Source organism: Hypanus sabinus, chromosome 5, assembly GCF_030144855.1.
Source record: "Hypanus sabinus isolate sHypSab1 chromosome 5, sHypSab1.hap1, whole genome shotgun sequence".
NCBI lineage: Eukaryota > Metazoa > Chordata > Chondrichthyes > Myliobatiformes > Dasyatidae > Hypanus > Hypanus sabinus.
Window position 1 is genome coordinate 154,517,941 of NC_082710.1, and position 20,908 is coordinate 154,538,848.

At 51.5% G+C, this 20,908-nt stretch overlaps 1 protein-coding gene across 1 annotated transcript in view; it reads left to right on the forward strand.

Moving 5' to 3' along the window:
• LOC132394797 (uncharacterized) overlaps nucleotides 1–20,908 on the forward strand; it is a 118,455-nt gene that overhangs the window by 29,485 nt on the left and 68,062 nt on the right. The gene's annotated exons all lie outside the window — the stretch shown is intronic.

The following is a 20,908-nucleotide window of genomic DNA, read 5'->3' on the forward strand; positions in this document are numbered from 1 at the left end:
GGTTGTAGACAGACCCCATAGAGGGGAGGTTGTAGGCAGAGTCCATAGAGGGGAGGTTGTAGACAGAATCCATAGAGGGGAGGTTGTAGGCAGAATCCATAGAAGGGAGGTTGTAGGCAGAGTCCATAGAGGGGAGGTTGTAGACAGAATCCATAGAGGGGAGGTTGTAGACAGAATCCATAGAGGGGAGGTTGTAGACAGAATCCATAGAGGGGAGGTTGTAGGCAGAGTCCATAGAGGGGAGGTTGTAGACAGAATCCATAGAGGGGAGGTTGTAGGCAGAGTCCATAGAGGGGAGGTTGTAGGCAGAATCCATAGAGGGGAGGTTGTAGGCAGAGTCCATAGAGGGGAGGTTGTAGACAGACTCCATAGAGGAGAAGTTGTAGACAGAATCCATAGAGGGGAGGTTGTAGGCAGAGTCCATAGAGGGGAGGTTGTAGACAGAATCCATAGAGGGGAGGTTGTAGGCAGAGTCCATAGAGGGGAGGTTGTAGACAGAGTCCATCGAGGGGAGGTTGTAGACAGGGTCCATAGAGGGCAGGTTGTAGACAGAATCCATAGAGGGGAGGTTGTAGACAGAATCCATAGAGGGGAGGTTGTAGGCAGAGTCCATAGAGGGGAGGTTGTAGACAGAGTCCATAGAGGGGAGGTTGTAGACAGAATCCATAGAGGGGAGGTTGTAGACAGAGTCCATAGAGGGGAGGTTGTAGACAGAATCCATAGAGGGGAGGTTGTAGGCAGAGTCCATAGAGGGGAGGTTGTAGACAGAATCCATAGAGGGGAGGTTGTAGACAGAGTCCATAGAGGGGAGGTTGTAGACAGACTCCATAGAGGGGAGGTTGTAGGCAGAGTCCATAGAGGGGAGGTTGTAGACAGAGTCCATAGAGGGGAGGTTGTAGACAAACTCCATAGAGGGGAGGTTGTAGGCAGAGTCCATCGAGGGGAGGTTGTAGACAAACTCCATAGAGGGGAGGTTGTAGACAGAGTCCATAGAGGGGAGGTTGTAGACAGACTCCATAGAGGGGAGGTTGTAGACAGAGTCCATAGAGGGGAGGTTGTAGACAGTCCATAGAGGGGAGGTTGTAGACAGACTCCATCGAGGGGAGGTTGTTGACAGAGTCCATAGAGGGGAGGTTGTAGACAGTCCATAGAGGGGAGGTTGTAGACAGACTCCATAGAGGGGAGGTTGTAGACAGTCCATAGAGGGGAGGTTGTCGACAGAGTCCATAGAGGGGAGGTTGTAGACAGAGTCCATAGAGGGGAGGTTGTAGACAGTCCATAGAGGGGAGGTTGTCGACAGAATCCATAGAGGGGAGGTTGTAGACAGAGTCCATAGAGGGGAGGTTGTAGACAGAATCCATAGAGGGGAGGTTGTAGACAGACTCCATAGAGGGGAGGTTGTAGACAGAATCCATAGAGGGGAGGTTGTAGACAGTCCATAGAGGGGAGGTTGTAGACAGAGTCCATAGAGGGGAGGTTGTAGGCAGAGTCCATCGAGGGGAGGTTGTAGACAAACTCCATAGAGGGGAGGTTGTAGACAGAGTCCATAGAGGGGAGGTTGTAGACAGACTCCATAGAGGGGAGGTTGTAGACAGAGTCCATAGAGGGGAGGTTGTAGACAGTCCATAGAGGGGAGGTTGTAGACAGACTCCATCGAGGGGAGGTTGTTGACAGAGTCCATAGAGGGGAGGTTGTAGACAGTCCATAGAGGGGAGGTTGTAGACAGACTCCATAGAGGGGAGGTTGTAGACAGTCCATAGAGGGGAGGTTGTAGACAGTCCATAGAGGGGAGGTTGTAGACAGTCCATAGAGGGGAGGTTGTAGACAGAATCCATAGAGGGGAGGTTGTAGGCAGAATCCATAGAGGGGAGGTTGTAGACAGACCCAATAGAGGGGAGGTTGTAGGCAGAGTCCATAGAGGGGAGGTTGTAGACAGAATCCATAGAGGGGAGGTTGTAGGCAGAATCCATAGAAGGGAGGTTGTAGGCAGAGTCCATAGAGGGGAGGTTGTAGACAGAATCCATAGAGGGGAGGTTGTAGACAGAATCCATAGAGGGGAGGTTGTAGACAGAATCCATAGAGGGGAGGTTGTAGGCAGAGTCCATAGAGGGGAGGTTGTAGACAGAATCCATAGAGGGGAGGTTGTAGGCAGAGTCCATAGAGGGGAGGTTGTAGGCAGAATCCATAGAGGGGAGGTTGTAGGCAGAGTCCATAGAGGGGAGGTTGTAGACAGACTCCATAGAGGAGAAGTTGTAGACAGAATCCATAGAGGGGAGGTTGTAGGCAGAGTCCATAGAGGGGAGGTTGTAGACAGAATCCATAGAGGGGAGGTTGTAGGCAGAGTCCATAGAGGGGAGGTTGTAGACAGAGTCCATCGAGGGGAGGTTGTAGACAGGGTCCATAGAGGGCAGGTTGTAGACAGAATCCATAGAGGGGAGGTTGTAGACAGAATCCATAGAGGGGAGGTTGTAGGCAGAGTCCATAGAGGGGAGGTTGTAGACAGAGTCCATAGAGGGGAGGTTGTAGACAGAATCCATAGAGGGGAGGTTGTAGACAGAGTCCATAGAGGGGAGGTTGTAGACAGAATCCATAGAGGGGAGGTTGTAGGCAGAGTCCATAGAGGGGAGGTTGTAGACAGAATCCATAGAGGGGAGGTTGTAGACAGAGTCCATAGAGGGGAGGTTGTAGACAGACTCCATAGAGGGGAGGTTGTAGGCAGAGTCCATAGAGGGGAGGTTGTAGACAGAGTCCATAGAGGGGAGGTTGTAGACAAACTCCATAGAGGGGAGGTTGTAGGCAGAGTCCATCGAGGGGAGGTTGTAGACAAACTCCATAGAGGGGAGGTTGTAGACAGAGTCCATAGAGGGGAGGTTGTAGACAGACTCCATAGAGGGGAGGTTGTAGACAGAGTCCATAGAGGGGAGGTTGTAGACAGTCCATAGAGGGGAGGTTGTAGACAGACTCCATCGAGGGGAGGTTGTTGACAGAGTCCATAGAGGGGAGGTTGTAGACAGTCCATAGAGGGGAGGTTGTAGACAGACTCCATAGAGGGGAGGTTGTAGACAGTCCATAGAGGGGAGGTTGTCGACAGAGTCCATAGAGGGGAGGTTGTAGACAGAGTCCATAGAGGGGAGGTTGTAGACAGTCCATAGAGGGGAGGTTGTCGACAGAATCCATAGAGGGGAGGTTGTAGACAGAGTCCATAGAGGGGAGGTTGTAGACAGAATCCATAGAGGGGAGGTTGTAGACAGACTCCATAGAGGGGAGGTTGTAGACAGAATCCATAGAGGGGAGGTTGTAGACAGTCCATAGAGGGGAGGTTGTAGACAGAGTCCATAGAGGGGAGGTTGTAGACAGAGTCCATAGAGGGGAGGTTGTAGACAGAATCCATAGAGGGGAGGTTGTCGACAGAGTCCATAGAGGGGAGGTTGTAGACAGAGTCCATAGAGGGGAGGTTGTAGACAGAATCCATAGAGGGGAGGTTGTCGACAGAGTCCATAGAGGAGAAGTTGTAGACAGAGTCCATAGAGGGGAGGTTGTAGACAGACTCCATAGAGGGGAGGTTGTAGACAGACTCCATAGAGGGGAGGTTGTAGACAGAGTCCATAGAGGGGAGGTTGTAGACAGAATCCATAGAGGGGAGGTTGTAGACAGAGTCCATAGAGGGGAGGTTGTAGACAGAATCCATAGAGGGGAGGTTGTAGACAGACTCCATAGAGGGGAGGTTGTAGACAGAATCCATAGAGGGGAGGTTGTAGACAGAGTCCATAGAGGGGAGGTTGTAGACAGAGTCCATAGAGGAGAAGTTGTAGACAGAGTCCATAGAGGGGAGGTTGTCGACAGAGTCCATAGAGGGGAGGTTGTAGACAGACTCCATAGAGGGGAGGTTGTAGACAGACTCCATAGAGGGGAGGTTGTAGACAGAATCCATAGAGGGGAGGTTGTAGACAGACTCCATAGAGGGGAGGTTGTAGACAGAATCCATAGAGGGGAGGTTGTAGACAGACTCCATAGAGGGGAGGTTGTAGACAGAATCCATAGAGGGGAGGTTGTAGACAGAGTCCATAGAGGGGAGGTTGTCGACAGAGTCCATAGAGGAGAAGTTGTAGACAGAGTCCATAGAGGGGAGGTTGTCGACAGAGTCCATAGAGGGGAGGTTGTCGACAGAGTCCAAAGAGGAGAGGTTGTAGACAGACTCCATAGAGGGGAGGTTGTAGACAGAGTCCATAGAGGGGAGGTTGTAGACAGACTCCATAGAGGAGAAGTTGTAGACAGAGTCCAAAGAGGAGAGGTTGTAGACAGACTCCATAGAGGAGAGATTGTCGACAGAGTCCATAGAGGGGAGGTTGTAGACAGGGTCCATAGAGGGGAGGTTGTAGACAGACACCATAGAGGGGAGGTTGTAGACAGTCCATAGAGGGGAGGTTGTAGACAGTCCATAGAGGGGAGGTTGTAGACAGAGTCCATAGAGGGGAGGTTGTAGACAGAGTCCATAGAGGGGAGGTTGTAGACAGACCCCATAGAGGGGAGGTTGTAGACAGAATCCATAGAGGGGAGGTTGTAGACAGTCCATAGAGGGGAGGTTGTAGACAGAATCCATAGAGGTGAGGTTGTAGGCAGAATCCATAGAGGGGAGGTTGTAGACAGACCCCATAGAGGGGAGGTTGTAGGCAGAGTCCATAGAGGGGAGGTTGTAGACAGAATCCATAGAGGGGAGGTTGTAGGCAGAATCCATAGAGGGGAGGTTGTAGGCAGAGTCCATAGAGGGGAGGTTGTAGACAGAATCCATAGAGGGGAGGATGTAGACAGAATCCATAGAGGGGAGGTTGTAGACAGAATCCATAGAGGGGAGGTTGTAGGCAGAATCCATAGAGGGGAGGTTGTAGGCAGAGTCCATAGAGGGGAGGTTGTAGACAGAATCCATAGAGGGGAGGTTGTAGGCAGAGTCCATAGAGGGGAGGTTGTAGGCAGAATCCATAGAGGGGAGGTTGTAGGCAGTCCATAGAGGGGAGGTTGTAGACAGAATCCATAGAGGGGAGGTTGTAGGCAGAGTCCATAGAGGGGAGGTTGTAGACAGAGTCCATCGAGGGGAGGTTGTAGACAGGGTCCATAGAGGGGAGGTTGTAGACAGAATCCATAGAGGGGAGGTTGTAGATAGAATCCATAGAGGAGAGGTTGTAGGCAGAGTCCATAGAGGGGAGGTGGTAGACAGAGTCCATAGAGGGGAGGTTGTAGACAGAGTCCATAGAGTGGAGGTTGTAGACAGAGTCCATAGAGGGGAGGTTGTAGACAGCCTCCATAGAGGAGAAGTTGTGGACAGTCCATAGAGGGGAGGTTGTAGACAGACTCCATAGAGGAGAGGTTGTAGACAGAATCCATAGAGGGGAGGTTGTAGACAGACTCCATAGAGGGGAGGATGTAGACAGAGTCCATAGAGGGGAGGTTGTAGACAGAATCCATAGAGGGGAGGTTGTAGACAGACTCCATAGAGGGGAGGTTGTAGACAGACTCCATAGAGGGGAGGTTGTAGACAGAGTCCATAGAGGGGAGGTTGTAGACAGAGTCCATAGAGGGGAGGTTGTAGACAGTCCATAGAGGGGAGGTTGTAGACAGAGTCCATCGAGGGGAGGTTGTAGACAGAATCCATAGAGGGGAGGTTGTAGACAGAGTCCATAGAGGGGAGGTTGTAGACAGAGTCCATAGAGGGGAGGTTGTCGACAGAGTCCATAGAGGGGAGGTTGTAGACAGAGTCCATAGAGGGGAGGTTGTAGACAGAATCCATAGAGGGAAGGTTGTAGACAGAGTCCATAGAGGGGAGGTTGTCGACAGAGTCCATAGAGGGGAGGTTGTCGACAGAGTCCATAGAGGGGAGGTTGTAGACAGAGTCCATAGAGGGGAGGTTGTAGACAGAGTCCATAGAGGGGAGGTTGTATACAGAGTCCATAGAGGGGAGGTTGTAGACAGAGTCCATAGAGGGGAGGTTGTAGACAGAATCCATAGAGGGAAGGTTGTAGACAGAGTCCATAGAGGGGAGGTTGTAGACAGAGTCCATAGAGGAGAGGTTGTAGACAGAGTCCAAAGAGGAGAGGTTGTAGACAGACTCCATAGAGGGGAGGTTGTAGACAGACCCCATAGAGGGGAGGTTGTAGACAGTCCATAGAGGGGAGGTTGTAGACAGAATCCATAGAGGGGAGGTTGTAGGCAGAATCCATAGAGGGGAGGTTGTAGACAGACCCCATAGAGGGGAGGTTGTAGGCAGAGTCCATAGAGGGGAGGTTGTAGACAGAATCCATAGAGGGGAGGTTGTAGACAGACCCCATAGAGGGGAGGTTGTAGGCAGAGTCCATAGAGGGGAGGTTGTAGACAGAATCCATAGAGGGGAGGTTGTAGGCAGAATCCATAGAGGGGAGGTTGTAGGCAGAGTCCATAGAGGGGAGGTTGTAGACAGAATCCATAGAGGGGAGGTTGTAGACAGAATCCATAGAGGGGAGGTTGTAGACAGAATCCATAGAGGGGAGGTTGTAGGCAGAATCCATAGAGGGGAGGTTGTAGGCAGAGTCCATAGAGGGGAGGTTGTAGACAGAATCCATAGAGGGGAGGTTGTAGGCAGAGTCCATAGAGGGGAGGTTGTAGGCAGAATCCATAGAGGGGAGGTTGTAGGCAGAGTCCATAGAGGGGAGGTTGTAGACAGAATCCATAGAGTGGAGGTTGTAGGCAGAGTCCATAGAGGGGAGGTTGTAGACAGAGTCCATCGAGGGGAGGTTGTAGACAGGGTCCATAGAGGGGAGGTTGTAGACAGAATCCATAGAGGGGAGGTTGTAGACAGAATCCATAGAGGGGAGGTTGTAGGCAGAGTCCATAGAGGGGAGGTTGTAGACAGAATCCATAGAGGGGAGGTTGTAGACAGAGTCCATAGAGGGGAGGTTGTAGACAGAATCCATAGAGGGGAGTTTGTAGACAGAGTCCATAGAGGGGAGGTTGTAGACAGAATCCATAGAGGGGAGGTTGTAGGCAGAGTCCATAGAGGGGAGGTTGTAGACAGAATCCATAGAGGGGAGGTTGTAGACAGAGTCCATAGAGGGGAGGTTGTAGACAGACTCCATAGAGGGGAGGTTGTAGGCAGAGTCCATAGAGGGGAGGTTGTAGACAGAGTCCATAGAGGGGAGGTTGTAGACAAACTCCATAGAGGGGAGGTTGTTGGCAGAGTCCATCGAGGGGAGGTTGTAGACAAACTCCATAGAGGGGAGGTTGTAGACAGAGTCCATAGAGGGGAGGTTGTAGACAGTCCATAGAGGGGAGGTTGTAGACAGACTCCATAGAGGGGAGGTTGTAGACAGACTCCATCGAGGGGAGGTTGTTGACAGAGTCCATAGAGGGGAGGTTGTAGACAGTCCATAGAGGGGAGGTTGTAGACAGACTCCATAGAGGGGAGGTTGTGGACAGACTCCATAGAGGAGAGGTTGTAGACAGTCCATAGAGGGGAGGTTGTCGACAGAGTCCATAGAGGGGAGGTTGTAGACAGAGTCCATAGAGGGGAGGTTGTAGGCAGAGTCCATAGAGGGGAGGTTGTAGGCAGAGTCCATAGAGGGGAGGTTGTAGGCAGAGTCCATAGAGGGGAGGTTGTAGACAGACTCCATAGAGGGGAGGTTGTAGACAGACTACATAGAGGGGAGGTTGTAGGCAGAATCCATAGAGGGGAGGTTGTCGACAGAGTCCATAGAGGGGAGGTTGTAGGCAGAATCCATAGAGGGGAGGTTGTAGACAGTCCATAGAGGGGAGGTTGTAGACAGACTCCATAGAGGGGTGGTTGTAGACAGACTCCATCGAGGGGAGGTTGTTGACAGAGTCCATAGAGGGGAGGTAGTAGACAGTCCATAGAGGGGAGGTTGTAGACAGACTCCATAGAGGGGAGGTTGTGGACAGACTCCATAGAGGAGAGGTTGTAGACAGACTCCATAGAGGGGAGGTTGTCAACAGAGTCCATAGAGGGGAGGTTGTAGACAGTCCATAGAGGAGAGGTTGTAGACAGACTCCATAGAGGGGAGGTTGTCAACAGAGTCCATAGAGGGGAGGTTGTAGACAGAGTCCATAGAGGGGAGGTTGTGGACAGACTGCATAGAGCAGAGGTTGTAGACAGTCCATAGAGGGGAGGTTGTCGACAGAGTCCATAGAGGGGAGGTTGTAGACAGAGTCCATAGAGGGGAGGTTGTAGGCAGAGTCCATAGAGGGGAGGTTGTAGGCAGAGTCCATAGAGGGGAGGTTGTAGACAGACTCCATAGAGGTGAGGTTGTAGACAGACTACATAGAGGGGAGGTTGTCAACAGAGTCCATAGAGGGGAGGTTGTAGACAGAGTCCATAGAGGGGAGGTTGTAGACAGAGTCCATAGAGGGGAGGCTGTAGACAGAGTCCATAGAGGGGAGGTTGTAGACAGACTCCATAGAGGGGAGGTTGTAGACAGACTACATAGAGGGGAGGTTGTCAACAGAGTCCATAGAGGGGAGGCTGTAGACAGTCCATAGAGGGGAGGTTGTAGACAGTCCATAGAGGGGAGGTTGTAGACAGAATTCATAGAGGGGAGGTTGTCGACAGAGTCCATAGAGGGGAGGTTGTAGACAGAGTCCATAGAGGGGAGGTTGTAGGCAGAGTCCATAGAGGGGAGGTTGTAAGCAGAGTCCATAGAGGGGAGGTTGTAGACAGACTCCATAGAGGGGAGGTTGTAGAGAGACTACATAGAGGGGAGGTTGTAGGCAGAATCCATAGAGGGGAGGTTGTCGACAGAGTCCATAGAGGGGAGGTTGTAGACAGACTCCATAGAGGGGAGGGTGTAGACAGACTCCATAGAGGGGAGGTTGTAGACAGAGTCCATAGAGGGGAGGTTGTGGACAGACTCCATAGAGGAGAGGCTGTAGACAGTCCATAGAGGGGAGGTTGTCGGCAGAGTCCATAGAGGGGAGGTTGTAGACAGAGTCCATAGAGGGGAGGTTGTAGGCAGAGTCCATAGAGGGGAGGTTGTAGGCAGAGTCCATAGAGGGGAGGTTGTAGACAGACTCCATAGAGGGGAGGTTGTAGACAGACTACATAGAGGGGAGGTTGTAGACAGACTACATAGAGGGGAGGTTGTAGACAGAATCCATAGAGGGGAGGTTGTAGACAGTCCATAGAGGGGAGGTTGCAGACAGAATCCATAGAGGGGAGGTAGTAGACAGTCCATAGAGGGGAGGTTGTAGACAGAGTCCATAGAGGGGAGGTTGTAGACAGAGTCCATAGAGGGGAGGTTGTAGACAGAATCCATAGAGGGGAGGTTGTAGACAGATTCCATAGAGGGGAGGTTGTAGACAGAGTCCATAGAGGGGAGGTTGTCGACAGAGTCCATAGAGGAGAAGTTGTAGACAGAGTCCATAGAGGGGAGGTTGTCGACAGAGTCCATAGAGGGGAGGTTGTCGACAGAGTCCATAGAGGAGAAGTTGTAGACAGAGTCCATAGAGGGGAGGTTGTAGACAGAGTCCATAGAGGGGAGGTTGTAGACAGAATCCATAGAGGGGAGGTTGTAGACAGAGTCCATAGAGGGGAGGTTGTAGACAGACTCCATAGAGGGGAGGTTGTAGACAGAGTCCATAGAGGGGAGGTTGTAGACAGAATCCATAGAGGGGAGGTTGTAGACAGAGTCCATAGAGGGGAGGTTGTAGACAGAGTCCATAGAGGGGAGGTTGTAGACAGAATCCATAGAGGGGAGGTTGTAGACAGCCTCCATAGAGGAGAAGTTGTGGACAGTCCATAGAGGGGAGGTTGTAGACAGAATCCATAGAGGGGAGGTTGTAGACAGAGTCCATAGAGGGGAGTTTGTAGACAGAATCCATAGAGGGGAGGTTGTAGACAGAATCCATAGAGGAGAGGTTGTAGACAGACTCCATAGAGGAGAAGTTGTGGACAGTCCATAGAGGGGAGGTTGTAGACAGACTCCATAGAGGGGAGGTTGTAGACAGAATCCATAGAGGGGAGGTTGTATACTGAATCTATAGAGGGGAGGTTGTAGACAGTCCATAGAGGGGAGGTTGTAGACAGAATCCATAGAGGAGAGGTTGTAGACAGACTCCATAGAGGGGAGGTTGTCGACAGAGTCCATAGAGGGGAGGTTGTAGACAGAATCCATAGAGGGGAGGTTGTAGACAGACTCCATAGAGGGGAGGTTGTAGACAGACACCATAGAGGAGAGGTTGTAGACAGACTCCATAGAGGGGATGTTGTAGACAGAGTCCATAGAGGGGAGGTTGTAGACAGAATCCATAGAGTGGAGGTTGTAGACAGACTCCATAGAGGGGAGGTTGTAGACAGAGTCCATAGAGGGGAGGTTGTAGACAGACTCCATAGAGTGGAGGTTGTAGACAGAGTCCATAGAGGGGAGGTTGTAGACAGAGTCCATAGAGGGGAGGTTGTAGACAGAGTCCATAGAGGGGAGGTTGTAGACAGAGTCCATAGAGGGGAGGTTGTAGATAGAATCCATAGAGTGGAGGTTGTAGACAGACTCCATAGAGGGGAGGTTGTAGACAGAATCCATAGAGGAGAGGTTGTAGACAGAGTCCATAGAGGGGAGGTTGTAGACAGAATCCATAGAGTGGAGGTTGTAGACAGACTCCATAGAGGGGAGGTTGTAGACAGAGTCCATAGAGGGGAGGTTGTAGACAGAGTCCATAGAGGGGAGGTTGTAGACAGAGTCCATCGAGGGGAGGTTGTAGACAGACCCCATAGAGGTGAGGTTGTAGACAGAGTCCATAGAGGGGAGGTTGTAGACAGACCCCATAGAGGGGAGGTTGTAGACAGAGACCATAGAGGGGAGGTTGTAGACAGACCCCATAGAGGGGAGGTTGTAGACAGACTCCATAGAGGGGAGGTTGTAGACAGACTCCATAGAGGGGAGGTTGTAGACAGAGTCCATAGAGGGGAGGTTGTAGACAGTCCATAGAGGGGAGGTTGTAGACAGAGTCCATAGAGGGGAGGTTGTAGACAGTCCATAGAAGGGAGGTTGTAGACAGACTCCATAGAGGGGAGGTTGTAGGCAGAGTCCATAGAGGGGAGGTTGTAGACAGACTCCATAGAGGGGAGGTTGTAGACAGACTCCATAGAGGGGAGGTTGTTGGCAGACACCATAGAGGGGAGGTTGTAGGCAGAATCCATAGAGGGGAGGTTGTCGACAGAGTCCATAGAGGGGACGTTGTAGACAGACTCCATAGAGGGGAGGTTGTAGACAGAATCCATAGAGGGGAGGTTGTAGACAGCCTCCATAGAGGAGAAGTTGTGGACAGTCCATAGAGGGGAGGTTGTAGACAGAGTCCATAGAGGGGAGGTTGTAGACAGAGCCCATAGAGGGGAGGTTGTAGACAGAATCCATAGAGGGGAGATTGTAGACAGAATCCATAGAGGGGAGGTTGTAGACAGAGTCCATAGACAATAGACAATAGGTGCAGAAGTAGACCATTCGGCCCCTCGAGTCTTCACCGCCATTCTGAGATCATGTCTGATCATTCACTATCTATTCCCAGTCCCTGCCTTGTCCCGATATCCCTTGATTACCCTATCCATCAGATATCTATCTAGCTCCTTCTTGAAAGTGGAGGAGAGGTTGTAGACAGAGTCCATAGAGGGGAGGTTGTAGACAGAGTCCATAGAGGAGAGGTTGTAGACAGACTCCATAGAGGGGAGGTTGTAGACAGACTCCATAGAGGGGAGGATGTAGACAGACCCCATAGAGGGGAGGTTGTAGACAGAGTCCATAGAGGGGAGGTTGTAGACAGAGTCCATCGAGGGGAGGTTGTAGACAGAATCCATAGAGGGGAGGTTGTAGACAGAGTCCATAGAGGGGAGGTTGTAGACAGAGTCCATAGAGGGGAGGTTGTAGACAGAGTCCATCGAGGGGAGGTTGTAGACAGACCCCATAGAGGGGAGGTTGTAGACAGAGTCCATAGAGGGGAGGTTGTAGACAGTCCATAGAGTGGAGGTTGTAGACAGACTCCACAGAGGAGAAGTTGTAGACAGTCCATAGAGGGGAGGTTGTAGACAGAGTCCATAGAGGGGAGGTTGTAGACAGAGTCCATTGAGGGGAGGTTGTAGACAGTCCATAGAGGGGAGGTTGTAGACAGACTCCATAGAGGGGAGGTTGTAGACTGAATCCATAGAGGGGAGGTTGTAGACATGCTCCATAGAGGAGAAGTTGTGGACAGTCCATAGAGGGGAGGTTGTAGACAGAGTCCATAGAGGGGGGGTTGTAGACAGACTCCATAGAGGGGAGGTTGTAGACAGACTCCATAGAGGGGAGGTTGTAGACAGACTTCATAGAGGAGAGGTTGTAGACAGACTCCATAGAGGGGAGGTTGTAGACAGACTTCATAGAGGGGAGGTTGTAGACAGACTCCATAGAGGGGAGGTTGTAGACAGAGTCCATAGAGGGGAGGTTGTAGACAGAGTCCATAGAGGGGAGGTTGTAGACAGAATCCATAGAGGGGAGATTGTAGACAGAATCCATAGAGGGGAGGTTGTAGACAGAATCCATAGAGTGGAGGTTGTAGACAGACTCCATAGAGGGGAGGTTGTAGACAGACTCCATAGAGGGGAGGTTGTAGACAGAATCCATAGAGGGGAGATTGTAGACAGAATCCATAGAGGGGAGGTTGTAGACAGAGTCCATAGACAATAGACAATAGGTGCAGAAGAAGACCATTCGGCCCCTCGAGTTTTCACCGCCATTCTGAGATCATGGCTGATCATTCACTATCAATACCCAGTCCCTGCCTTGTCCCCATATCCCTTGATTACCCTATCCATCAGATATCTATCTAGCTCCTTCTTGAAAGTGGAGGAGAGGTTGTAGACAGAGTCCATAGAGGGGAGGTTGTAGACAGAGTCCATAGAGGAGAGGTTGTAGACAGACTCCATAGAGGGGAGGTTGTAGACAGACTCCATAGAGGGGAGGATGTAGACAGACCCCATTGAGGGGAGGTTGTAGACAGAGTCCATAGACGGGAGGTTGTAGACAGAGTCCATCGAGGGGAGGTTGTAGACAGAATCCATAGAGGGGAGGTTGTAGACAGAGTCCATAGAGGGGAGGTTGTAGACAGAGTCCATAGAGGGGAGGTTGTAGACAGAGTCCATAGAGGGGAGGTTGTAGACAGAGTCCATCGAGGGGAGGTTGTAGACAGACCCCATAGAGGGGAGGTTGTAGACAGAGTCCATAGAGGGGAGGTTGTAGACAGACCCCATAGAGGGGAGGTTGTAGACAGAGTCCATAGAGGGGAGGTTGTAGACAGACCCCATAGAGGGGAGGTTGTAGACAGACTCCATAGAGGGGAGGTTGTAGACAGACTCCATAGAGGGGAGGTTGTAGACAGAGTCCATAGAGGGGAGGTTGTAGACAGTCCATAGAGGGGAGGTTGTAGACAGAGTCCATAGAGGGGAGGTTGTAGACAGTCCATAGAAGGGAGGTTGTAGACAGACTCCATAGAGGGGAGGTTGTAGGCAGAGTCCATAGAGGGGAGGTTGTAGACAGACTCCATAGAGGGGAGGTTGTAGACAGACTCCATAGAGGGGAGGTTGTAGGCAGACACCATAGAGGGGAGGTTGTAGGCAGAATCCATAGAGGGGAGGTTGTCGACAGAGTCCATAGAGGGGACGTTGTAGACAGACTCCATAGAGGGGAGGTTGTAGACAGAATCCATAGAGGGGAGGTTGTAGACAGCCTCCATAGAGGAGAAGTTGTGGACAGTCCATAGAGGGGAGGTTGTAGACAGAGTCCATAGAGGGGAGGTTGTAGACAGAGTCCATAGAGTGGAGGTTGTAGACAGAATCCATAGAGGGGAGATTGTAGACAGAATCCATAGAGGGGAGGTTGTAGACAGAGTCCATAGACAATAGACAATAGGTGCAGAAGTAGACCATTCGGCCCCTCGAGTCTTCACCGCCATTCTGAGATCATGGCTGATCATTCACTATCTATTCCCAGTCCCTGCCTTGTCCCGATATCCCTTGATTACCCTATCCATCAGATATCTATCTAGCTCCTTCTTGAAAGTGGAGGAGAGGTTGTAGACAGAGTCCATAGAGGGGAGGTTGTAGACAGAGTCCATAGAGGAGAGGTTGTAGACAGACTCCATAGAGGGGAGGTTGTAGACAGACTCCATAGAGGGGAGGATGTAGACAGACCCCATAGAGGGGAGGTTGTAGACAGAGTCCATAGAGGGGAGGTTGTAGACAGAGTCCATCGAGGGGAGGTTGTAGACAGAATCCATAGAGGGGAGGTTGTAGACAGAGTCCATAGAGGGGAGGTTGTAGACAGAGTCCATAGAGGGGAGGTTGTAGACAGAGTCCATAGAGGGGAGGTTGTAGACAGAGTCCATCGAGGGGAGGTTGTAGACAGACCCCATAGAGGGGAGGTTGTAGACAGAGTCCATAGAGGGGAGGTTGTAGACAGACCCCATAGAGGGGAGGTTGTAGACAGAGTCCATAGAGGGGAGGTTGTAGACAGACCCCATAGAGGGGAGGTTGTAGACAGACTCCATAGAGGGGAGGTTGTAGACAGACTCCATAGAGGGGAGGTTGTAGACAGAGTCCATAGAGGGGAGGTTGTAGACAGAGTCCATAGAGGGGAGGTTGTAGACAGACCCCATAGAGGGGAGGTTGTAGACAGACTCCATAGAGGGGAGGTTGTAGACAGACTCCATAGAGGGGAGGTTGTAGGCAGAGTCCATAGAGGGGAGGTTGTAGACAGACTCCATAGAGGGGAGGTTGTAGACAGACTCCATAGAGAGGAGGTTGTAGGCAGACCCCATAGAGGGGAGGTTGTAGACAGACTCCATAGAGGGGAGGTTGTAGACAGACTCCATAGAGGAGAGGTTGTAGACAGACTCCATAGAGGGGAGGTTGTAGACAGACCCCATAGAGGGGAGGTTGTAGACAGACTCCATAGAGGGGAGGTTGTAGACAGAGTCCATAGAGGGGAGGTTGTAGACACACTCCATAGAGGGGAGGTTGTAGACAGGGTCCATAGAGGGAAGGTTGTAGACAGAATCCATAGAGGGGAGGTTGTCGACAGAGTCCATAGAGGGGAGGTTGTAGACAGACTCCATAGAGGAGAAGTTGTAGACAGTCCATAGAGGGGAGGTTGTAGACAGAGTCCATAGAGGGGAGGTTGTAGACAGACCCCATAGAGGGGAGGTTGTAGACAGAGTCCATAGAGGGGAGGTTGTAGACAGACCCCATAGAGGGGAGGTTGTAGACAGACTCCATAGAGGGGAGGTTGTAGACAGACTCCATAGAGGGGAGGTTGTAGACAGAGTCCATAGAGGGGAGGTTGTAGACAGAGTCCATAGAGGGGAGGTTGTAGACAGACCCCATAGAGGGGAGGTTGTAGACAGACTCCATAGAGGGGAGGTTGTAGACAGACTCCATAGAGGGGAGGTTGTAGGCAGAGTCCATAGAGGGGAGGTTGTAGACAGACTCCATAGAGGGGAGGTTGTAGACAGACTCCATAGAGAGGAGGTTGTAGGCAGACCCCATAGAGGGGAGGTTGTAGACAGACTCCATAGAGGGGAGGTTGTAGACAGACTCCATAGAGGAGAGGTTGTAGACAGACTCCATAGAGGGGAGGTTGTAGACAGACCCCATAGAGGGGAGGTTGTAGACAGACTCCATAGAGGGGAGGTTGTAGACAGAGTCCATAGAGGGGAGGTTGTAGACACACTCCATAGAGGGGAGGTTGTAGACAGGGTCCATAGAGGGAAGGTTGTAGACAGAATCCATAGAGGGGAGGTTGTCGACAGAGTCCATAGAGGGGAGGTTGTAGACAGACTCCATAGAGGAGAAGTTGTAGACAGTCCATAGAGGGGAGGTTGTAGACAGAGTCCATAGAGGGGAGGTTGTAGACAGAATCCATAGAGGAGAAGTTGTAGACAGTCCATAGAGGGGAGGTTATAGACAGAGTCCATAGAGGGGAGGTTGTAGACAGAATCCATAGAGGGGAGGTTGTAGACAGAGTCCATAGAGGGGAGGTTGTAGACAGACTGCATAGAGGGGAGGTTGTAGACAGACTCCATAGAGGGGAGGTTGTAGGCAGAGTCCATAGAGGGGAGGTTGTAGACAGACTCCATAGAGGGGAGGTTGTAGACAGACTCCATAGAGGGGAGGTTGTAGGCAGACACCATAGAGGGGAGGTTGTAGACAGACTCCATAGAGGGGAGGTTGTAGGCAGAATCCATAGAGGGGAGGTTGTCGACAGAGTCCATAGAGGGGAGGTTGTCGACAGAGTCCATAGAGGGGAGGTTGTAGACAGACTCCATAGAGGGGAGGTTGTAGACAGACTCCATAGAGGGGAGGTTGTAGACAGACTCCATAGAGGGGAGTTTGTAGACAGAATCCATAGAGGGGAGGTTGTAGACATGCTCCATAGAGGAGAAGTTGTGGACAGTCCATAGAGGGGAGGTTGTAGACAGAGTCCATAGAGGGGAGGTTGTAGACAGAGTCCATAGAGGGGAGGTTGTAGACAGACTCCATAGAGGGGAGGTTGTAGACAGACTTCATAGAGGAGAGGTTGTAGACAGACTCCATAGAGGGGAGGTTGTAGACAGACTTCATAGAGGGGAGGTTGTAGACAGACTCCATAGAGGGGAGGTTGTAGACAGACTCCATAGAGGGGAGGTTGTAGACAGAGTCCATAGAGGGGAGGTTGTAGACAGACTCCATAGAGGGGAGGTTGTAGACAGGGTCCATAGAGGGGAGGTTGTAGACAGACTCCATAGAGGGGAGGTTGTAGACAGGGTCCATAGAGGGGAGGTTGTAGACAGAATGCATAGAGGGGAGGTTGTAGACAGACCCCATAGAGGGGAGGTTGTTGACAGAGCCCATAGAGGGGAGGTTGTAGACAGTCCATAGAGTGGAGGTTGTAGACAGACTCCACAGAGGAGAAGTTGTAGACAGCCCATAGAGGGGAGGTTGTAGACAGAGTCCATAGAGGGGAGGTTGTAGACAGAGTCCATAGAGGGGAGGTTGTAGACAGAATCCATAGAGGGGAGGTTGTAGACAGAGTCCATAGAGGGTAGGTTGTAGACAGAGTCCATAGAGGGGAGGTTGTAGACAGACCCCATAGAGGGGAGCTTGTAGACAGACCCCATAGAGGGGAGTTGTAGACAGAGTCCATAGAGTGGAGGTTGTAGACAGAGTCCATCGAGGGAAGGTTGTAGACAGACCCCATAGAGGGGAGGTTGTAGACAGAGTCCATAGAGGGGAGGTTGTAGACAGAGTCCATAGAGGGGAGGTTGTAGACAGAGTCCATAGAGGGGAGGTTGTAGACAGACCCCATAGAGGGGAGGTTGTAGACAGAGTCCAATGAGGGGAGGTTGTAGACAGACTCCATAGAGGGGACGTTGTAGACAGACTCCATAGAGGGGAGGTTGTAGACAGAATCCATAGAGGGGAGGTTGTAGACAGCCTCCATAGAGGAGAAGTTGTGGACAGTCCATAGAGGGGAGGTTGTAGACAGTCCATAGAGGGGAGGTTGTAGACAGACTCCATAGAGGAGAGGTTGTAGACAGACTCCATAGAGGGGAGGTTGTAGACAGACCCCATAGAGGGGAGGTTGTAGACAGACTCCATAGAGGGGAGGTTGTAGACAGACTCCATAAAGGGGAGGTTGTAGACAGAGTCCATAGAGGGGAGGTTGTAGACAGACCCCATAGAGGGGAGGTTGTAGACAGTCCATAGAGTGGAGGTTGTAGACAGACTCCACAGAGGAGAAGTTGTAGACAGTGTCCCTAGAGGGAAGGTTGTAGACAGACTCCATAGAGGGGAGGTTGTAGACAGAGTCCATAGAGGGGAGGTTGTAGGCAGAGTCCATAGAGGGGAGGTTGTAGACAGTGCATAGAGGGGAGGTTGTAGACAGAGTCCATAGAGGAGAGATTGTCGACAGAGTCCATAGAGGGGAGGTTGTCGACAGAGTCCATAGAGGGGAGGTTGTAGACAGAGTCCATAGAGGGCAGGTTGTAGACAGAGTCCATAGAGGGGAGGTTGTAGACAGACTCCATAGAGGGGAGGTTGTAGACAGAGTCCATAGAGGGGAGGTTGTAGACAGAGTCCATAGAGGAGAGGTTGTAGACAGAGTCCATAGAGGAGAGGTTGTAGACAGAGTCCATAGAGGGGAGGTTGTAGACAGAATCCATAGAGGGAAGGTTGTAGACAGAGTCCATAGAGGGGAGGTTGTAGACAGAGTCCATAGAGGGGAGGTTGTAGACAGACCCCATAGAGGGGAGGTTGTAGACAGAATCCATAGAGGGGAGGTTGTAGACAGAGTCCATAGAGGGGAGGTTGTAGACAGACCCCATAGAGGGGAGGTTGTAGACAGAATCCATAGAGGGAAGGTTGTAGACAGAGTCCATAGAGGGGAGGTTGTAGACAGAGTCCATAGAGGGGAGGTTGTAGACAGACTCCATAGAGGGGAGGTTGTAGACAGACCCCATAGAGGGGAGGTTGTAGACAGTCCATAGAGGGGAGGTTGTAGACAGAATCCATAGAGGGGAGGTTGTAGGCAGAATCCATAGAGGGGAGGTTGTAGACAGACCCCATAGAGGGGAGGTTGTAGGCAGAGTCCATAGAGGGGAGGTTGTAGACAGAATCCATAGAGGGGAGGTTGTAGGCAGAATCCATAGAGGGGAGGTTGTAGGCAGAGTCCATAGAGGGGAGGTTGTAGACAGAATCCATAGAGGGGAGGTTGTAGACAGAATCCATAGAGGGGAGGTTGTAGACAGAATCCATAGAGGGGAGGTTGTAGGCAGAATCCATAGAGGGGAGGTTGTAGGCAGAGTCCATAGAGGGGAGGTTGTAGACAGAATCCATAGAGGGGAGGTTGTAGGCAGAGTCCATAGAGGGGAGGTTGTAGGCAGAATCCATAGAGGGGAGGTTGTAGGCAGAGTCCATAGAGGGGAGGTTGTAGACAGAATCCATAGAGGGGAGGTTGTAGGCAGAGTCCATAGAGGGGAGGTTGTAGACAGAGTCCATCGAGGGGAGGTTGTAGACAGGGTCCATAGAGGGGAGGTTGTAGACAGAATCCATAGAGGGGAGGTTGTAGACAGAATCCATAGAGGGGAGGTTGTAGGCAGAGTCCATAGAGGGGAGGTTGTAGACAGAGTCCATAGAGGGGAGGTTGTAGACAGAATCCATAGAGGGGAGGTTGTAGACAGAGTCCATAGAGGGGAGGTTGTAGACAGAATCCATAGAGGGGAGGTTGTAGGCAGAGTCCATAGAGGGGAGGTTGTAGACAGAATCCATAGAGGGGAGGTTGTAGACAGAGTCCATAGAGGGGAGGTTGTAGACAGACTCCATAGAGGGGAGGTTGTAGGCAGAGTCCATAGAGGGGAGGTTGTAGACAGAGTCCATAGAGGGGAGGTTGTAGACAAACTCCATAGAGGGGAGGTTGTTGGCAGAGTCCATCGAGGGGAGGTTGTAGACAAACTCCATAGAGGGGAGGTTGTAGACAGAGTCCATAGAGGGGAGGTTGTAGACAGACTTCATAGAGGAGAGGTTGTAGACAGTCCATAGAGGGGAGGTTGTAGACAGACTCCATAGAGGGGAGGTTGTAGACAGACTCCATCGAGGGGAGGTTGTTGACAGAGTCCATAGAGGGGAGGTTGTAGACAGTCCATAGAGGGGAGGTTGTAGACAGACTCCATAGAGGGGAGGTTGTGGACAGACTCCATAGAGGAGAGGTTGTAGACAGTCCATAGAGGGGAGGTTGTCGACAGAGTCCATAGAGGGGAGGTTGTAGACAGAGTCCATAGAGGGGAGGTTGTAGGCAGAGTCCATAGAGGGGAGGTTGTAGGCAGAGTCCATAGAGGGGAGGTTGTAGACAGACTCCATAGAGGGGAGGTTGTAGACAGACTACATAGAGGGGAGGTTGTAGGCAGAATCCATAGAGGGGAGGTTGTCGACAGAGTCCATAGAGGGGAGGTTGTAGACAGACTCCATAGAGGGGAGGTTGTAGACAGACTCCATAGAGGGGAGGTTGTAGACAGAATCCATAGAGGGGAGGTTGTAGACAGTCCATAGAGGGGAGGCTGTAGACAGAGTCCATAGCGGGGAGGTTGTGGACAGACTCCATAGAGGAGAGGCTGTAGACAGTCCATAGAGGGGAGGTTGTCGACAGAGTCCATAGAGGGGAGGTTGTAGACAGAGTCCATAGAGGGGAGGTTGTAGGCAGAGTCCATAGAGGGGAGGTTGTAGGCAGAGTCCATAGAGGGGAGGTTGTAGACAGACTACATAGAGGGGAGGTTGTAGGCAGAATCCATAGAGGGGAGGTTGTAGACAGTCCATAGAGGGGAGGTTGTAGACAGACTCCATAGAGGGGTGGTTGTAGACAGACTCCATCGAGGGGAGGTTGTAGACAGTCCATAGAGGGGAGGTTGTAGACAGACTCCATAGAGGGGAGGTTGTGGACAGACTCCATAGAGGAGAGGTTGTAGACAGACTCCATAGAGGGGAGGTTGTCAACAGAGTCCATAGAGGGGAGGTTGTAGACAGTCCATAGAGGAGAGGTTGTAGACAGACTCCATAGAGGGGAGGTTGTCAACAGAGTCCATAGAGGGGAGGTTGTAGACAGAGTCCATAGAGGGGAGGTTGTGGACAGACTCCATAGAGGAGAGGTTGTAGACAGTCCATAGAGGGGAGGTTGTCGACAGAGTCCATAGAGGGGAGGTTGTAGACAGAGTCCATAGAGGGGAGGTTGTAGGCAGAGTCCATAGAGGGGAGGTTGTAGGCAGAGTCCATAGAGGGGAGGTTGTAGACAGACTCCATAGAGGGGAGGTTGTAGACAGACTACATAGAGGGGAGGTTGTCAACAGAGTCCATAGAGGGGAGGTTGTAGACAGTCCATAGAGG